A 6,217-nucleotide genomic window follows, 5' to 3' on the forward strand; every position below is an offset into this window, starting at 1 on the left:
AAGGGAAATGTTTGAATAAATACTTTTGTACACTTGTTATACACGTGATCTCTGATGTCATGGGATGTAAATAAAGGTTTTGGCAGTAGCTATTTTATGCATTATGTGGAATGACCTTTAAGATACGTACATTGTCAGTTTCAGAGCTGGGGGCTGCAACTGTGAAATCGTGGTGGTGTGTCTTCGTTATCACTGTCTTGTTGGAATTTCTCCACTTCCTGGTCAGGTAGCAGCTCTTGGGTATCTGAAAGGTAAAAGGCACAGGGGAATTGTTATGCTGAGGGGGTAGGGAGAAGTAAGAGGTGCATGCTTAAACCATCTGCAGCTTTAAGTAAGACAGGATTGTGGGATGAAGGGGAAGTGTAATGTGGAGTGTTACTTATGAGGATACTGTCATTTTAAACGGTTTCAGCCCACTGCGGGGTAGTGCCTCAGCAATGGCCATTCCAATAACGGCTAGGACTGTTTCTTCCATGGGGTTTGAGTATGTAGGTGTACCTGACCCACCCCCTCCTCCCCCCCAACCCCCTCCCCCCCATCACTGTCCCCACTTTCCGATTAGTTCCTGCTGCCTCTGGCTGTGTACCACCTTGCCCTGCAAGAGAGAGGGAAGGGTGTTAATGTGTGTTGTGAAATCTGTTGTCATGGTTGAATAGCTGGCAGTGTGTGTAAGCTGTGAGATGTGGCTGTGAGGCTTGTATCAGGACCAAATGTGTGAGCGTGTAGTGGAGCTAAAGAATGTCAGGTATGAGTCCTGTTTGATCAAGATTGTTGGTAGGTGAGTGATGGGGGTGTGGTGAATTGAGGAATGGCCAAGGCTCATGGTGCAATTGGTAGGATATGGCATTTCAGGATGCATTCACTGAACTTCAGCACTCATATGAGGGTCACTGAACTTCCTCTGGCACTGCATCAGGTCCTCAGGGCTGAACTCTTGGCATTATCCTCCATGGATATTTGCTATCTGCTCCCCACTAGCTTCTGAGTATGTGTCTGAAGGGGCATCTTGGCCCCTTGCGAATACAGGACATCGCTCCTCCACCAAGAACTCCAGTGCACTGCTGGGAAACCTCGGAGTCCACTCTCTCACATGTTGTGTTATCCTTCACTGTTTCCCAGGTCAGAGTCATTTCCTGTGTGACTGCCAGCACCTGCTCCAGTCACAATGCACTACCTGTTTAAGAGGTGCAGGCTAGACTTAAGTGGTGCTTGGAAGTTAAAATTTTGGGCCTCTGCTCATGTGTGCAGTCAATGAATAGCATGGATAGCACAGGCTGCACACAGAAATCATGACAATGATGTGCTGCCTTCATTTCAAACAACAGGTGTGAGTTAATCACACATTGTGATCCAAGTACCCATTTCTGGGGTTATCTAATTTAGCCTGTTTTATTTCTGTCAGTCAGCATGGAGGACCGAGAGCTGCAGTGAGGGAGAATCCTGGATATTCTACATTCAATTCAACATTGACTTCACAGCAAGCACACAGGTGGAGCTCTGAGGGTGAGTTAAAACTTGTGAGTAAACAGGAGGTAATTTCTTTCTTCCTTTAACAAGTTGGACAGCCCAGAGGTAAGGAGTCAGGGGCAGAGCAACAGAGTGGAGTGAGCACAAGTGTCGGGGAGCAAGGTAAAAAAAGACTAAAAGTGATGTCAGCACAAGGGAAGGTTCTTATTGGTGGGTAGCTGGTGAGCTTTTATATATATAGTGTCAGGCAAAGCACCCACCTGCCAAGACTGAGGCACACATGATTTCGCCACATGAACATTGATTTTAAACTATTGATGGTGAAGAAAGAACTTACTTTCAAAAAACAATTGGAGACTTTGGCTGGAGAGAGACATTAGCATATCAACAGACAAGTACTTCAAAGGACAAAGGAGCTATTCCCTGCTCCAATTTACTCCACAATGGACTTTTGATTACCAGACGCTGAAACATTCCAGGTTAACTACTAAGATGGCCGAATACTCAAACAGACGTGGTCAGACCCATTTAGTCACATGACTGACTGTTGGCATTTTTGAATTTGAACTTCCAACAGAGTGTTTGAAACTCAGAAAGCCGTGTGCTCCCGTTTGGAACAGAACCTCCTCTCCAGACCTGCCAGCTTCCATCTCTTTCCCACAGAACTGAATCTTGTGTAAACACATGAACCTCAAAGAGACAAAAGTCTCCTACGTGAACAAGGTTTAAGAAGAACACTGGGCCCCGACGAACAGCAAGACTATCTACAATCAAATGAGTTTGAAGCACAGTAAACAGGAAACCCTTCTGATAATGCCTCAAACCCGACTCTACTATATTTTCCTCTCCTCTTTTCTATCCCTATTTGCATGCATGTATCACGTGTGCATGCTAGCGCAGGTGCGTCATATATCCATAGGCGTTAACTGTATTAGGGTTTAAGTTTAAGTTTTAACAAAATTTCATCTTTCTTCTTTAAACCTCAGAAAACCTGTGTGAATTGGATGCTTTGTCTTATAATTGGAAAGCTGTGAACAAGGATTCACAAAGTGGGGAGCTCAAAACACAGTGTGTAAAAAATTAAACCCTGTTACAATAAGACCAGGTGAAGATAGTAACAGACCCCTAGACACCTTTCACACCTGGTTGTAACTATATATATATATATATATATATATATATAGAACTTGTATATTGCTGAAAACAGACATTTTGTCGAAGTTTTTAGTCTTGCACTCATCAGGACAACTTGCAAGAATACCAATGTAAGGGAAGCAACAAATTTATACTGTATGAGAAGAGAGTGCGGATCGGTTGTCAAGTGGACTCTGATTGGTAGAGACGTTGCCATGGAGAATGCACCAGTTTATGGTGACTGACAGTTAATTGACAAGCTTTGTTTGAAATTTAAACAAGGCAGCTTGACTCTGATTCAACAAGTCATTGCCCTTTAGTATGAAGCACTGAATGGCTGTCACTTATTTTGTTCAGCTGAAACAGACATAATGTGTGTTCTTTCTGTCTGCAAAGAACAGGGCCCTGTGTATTAATATATGTAGCTTCCAGTACGTGCAAATGCACCACAATGCGAGCTCAACTGACAATCTTAAGTTGGTTGTCAGTGTAATTCTTAGCACACTGAGAATTATTTAGCAACTGTTGTCCAATTGTGGAATCACAACTAATGTTGGACACTGTGTTTTGCGTTTTGCAGGCATGGGCTAGTTGGGTATGGTCTGTACCTTGCCATTGCGAACAGTGGAAGGGACATGTTGTTTGATATGATCTGCCAGTCTTTGGGACTTAAGTCTTTAGCTTATTTCTGTTAAGTTTAGTTAGTCCAATAAATGGAGGCATGGCAGAGAACCTTAATCCCATGGAATGCACATCCTGTTCCATGAGGGAACTCCAGGATACTTCTTGTGCCCTGGACAACCACATGTACAGGAATTGATGTCAGCTGGAGCAGGTCGAGCTCTGGATTTTGGAGTTTGAGTAGCAGCTGGTTTCACCACAGTGTATCTGCGAAGCTGAGAGTGATGTGGTTAGCACATTTCGGATGTGGTCACCCTGTAGTTTAAGGATGTGCAGACAGAGAGGGAATAGGTGACAGACAGGCAGTCAAGGAGGACCAAGCAGGTATTGCAGGAGTTTCCTGAATGTGTATCACTCTCCAAATGGTATTCAGTTCTTAATACTGGTGAGTGATGGTCCCTCTGGGGAGTGCAGTCAGAGCCAAGTCAATGACACCATGGGCAGCTCAGATGTATGGGGAAGGAGGAAGATTAGGAAAGCAATAGTGATAGAGGATTCTATAGTTAGGGGAACAGACAGACATTTATGTGGCCACAGAGGTGAATCCAGGATGTTATTTTGCCTCCCTGGTGCTGGGTCAGGGATGTCACTGAATGGCTACAGAGCACTCTGAGTGGGAAGGGGAAGCCAGAGGTTGTGCTTCATATTGGTACCAACATGATAGGTAGGAAGAGGGATGAGGGCCTGGAGGCAGATTTTAGACAGCGGGGAACAGACTAGCAAGCAGGACCTCAAAGGTAGTAATCGCTGGATCACTCCCTGTACCAAGTGCTAATGAGTATAGAAATAGGAGGATAGAGCAGTTGAATGCATGACTGTATATATGGTACAGGAGGGATGGTGTTAGATTCCTGGGACATTGCGACCGGTTCTGCTGGATGGGTTGCACTTCAACAGAGTCGGGACCAATGTCCTCATGGGGTAATTTGTTCATGATGTTGGGGTAGGTTTATACTAACTTGGAACAAGGATGTAGCATTAAAAAAAGAGAAACAAGATGCACAAAGAACTGGGAGAGACAGATATCACCAGAATAAGAAGTAGTAAGGTATTGGGTGGGGTCAGAGTAAGAGGGAATGCAATAAACTTTACAGTGCATGTAGATTAACAAACAAATGGTGATAAATAAGGTTGGTGAGCTGCGGGCACAGATAACCTCATGGGAATATGATGCTGTGGCAATAACAGAGACCTGTAGGAGTAGTGGCAGTATTGATTCAAAAGAATATTATAGTGCTGGAGAGAAAGGATGTCCTAGAGGGGTCAAGGACAGAATCTATTTGGTTAGAGTTAAGAAACAATGGAGATACCATTACATTACTGAATGTATTCGATAAGCCACCAACTAGTGGAAAGAATATAGAGGAGCAAATTTGCATGGAAATTATAGAGTAGCGATGATTAATTAATGATGGTATTAGCGCAATAGAGAAGGATGACCTAAGTTCAGGAGACCAGGATGTAGAAGCAGTTTGGGTAGAGATGAGAAATCATAAAGGCAAGAAGTCACTTGTGGGAGTGGCGTACAGGCCACCTAACATTAACCACACTGTAGGATGGGGTATAAAGGAAGAAACAATGGCAGCTTGTCAGAAAGGTACAGTGATAATTATGGAGGATTTTAACCTACATATAGACTGGAAAAATCAGATGAGCAGAGGTAGCCTAGATGAGGAGTATATAGAATGTTTTCAGGATAATTTCTTGGAACAATATGTTCTGGAGCCAACCAGAGAGCAGGCTATACTGGACCTGGTATTGTGCAATGAGGTAGGATTAATTAATGACCTTATAGCTAAGGCACCCCTAGGTAGTAGTGATCATAATATGTTTGAATTTTACATTCAGTTTGAGGGAGAGAAGAGTGGGTCCAAGACTAGTATTTTAAACTTAAATAAAGGCAATTATGAGGGCATGAAAGCAGAGCTAGCTAAAGTGAACTGGCAAATCAAGTTAAGGGATAGGCCAATAGAGATGCGGTGGCAGACATTTAAAGGGATATTTCAGAATACACAGAATAGATACATTTCAATGAAAAAGAAAAATTACAAGGGTGGGACCTACCATCTGTGGTTAACTAAAACAGTTAAAGATAGTATCAAACTTAAAGAAAAAGCCTATAATTGCGCAAAAATGGGAGGCAGGTCAGAAGATTGGACAGAATATGAAAAACAGCAAAGAATGACTAAAAGATTGATAAGGAAGGTAAAATTAGAGTACAAGAGAAAGCTAGCTAGAAATATAAAGACAGATAGTAAGAGTTTCTATAGATATTTTAAAAAGAAAAGAGTTATCAAAGTGAGCATTGGTCCTATAGAAAGTGAGTCTGGGGAATTAATAATGGTTAATAAGGAGATGGCAGATGAATTGAACAGATATTTTGCATCAGTCTTCACTATTGACACCCCAGTATTAGCTGTAAGTCAGGAAATGGAAGGGAGGGAGGAACACAAGAAAATTACAATCATTAGAGAAGTGGTACTGAACAAATTGTTGGAGCTGCGGGCTGACAAGTCCTATAGTCCTGATGGACTTCATCCTAGAGTGTTAAAAGAAGTGGCTGGTGAGATAGTTGATGCGTTAGTTTTAATTTTCCAAAGTTCCTTAGATTCGGGGAAGGTTCTGTTACATTGGAAAATAGCAAATGTAACTCCTTTATTCAAAAAGGGAGGGAGACAGAAAGCAGGAAACTACAACTTAAGCAAGGAGTCAGGAGGGCTAAAAGGGGTTATGAAAAGTCATTGGCAAACAGGGTTAAGGAAAATCCCAAGGCTTTTTATACGTATATAAAGAGCAAGAGGGTAACTAGGGAAAGGGTTGGCCCACTCAACGACAGAGAAGGGAATCTACGTGTGGAGCCAGAGGAAATGGGTGAGGTATTAAATGAATACTTTGCATCAGTATTCACCAAAGAGAAGGACTTGGTGGATGATGA

The sequence above is a fragment of the Heterodontus francisci genome, chromosome 7 (assembly GCF_036365525.1).
Source record: "Heterodontus francisci isolate sHetFra1 chromosome 7, sHetFra1.hap1, whole genome shotgun sequence".
NCBI lineage: Eukaryota > Metazoa > Chordata > Chondrichthyes > Heterodontiformes > Heterodontidae > Heterodontus > Heterodontus francisci.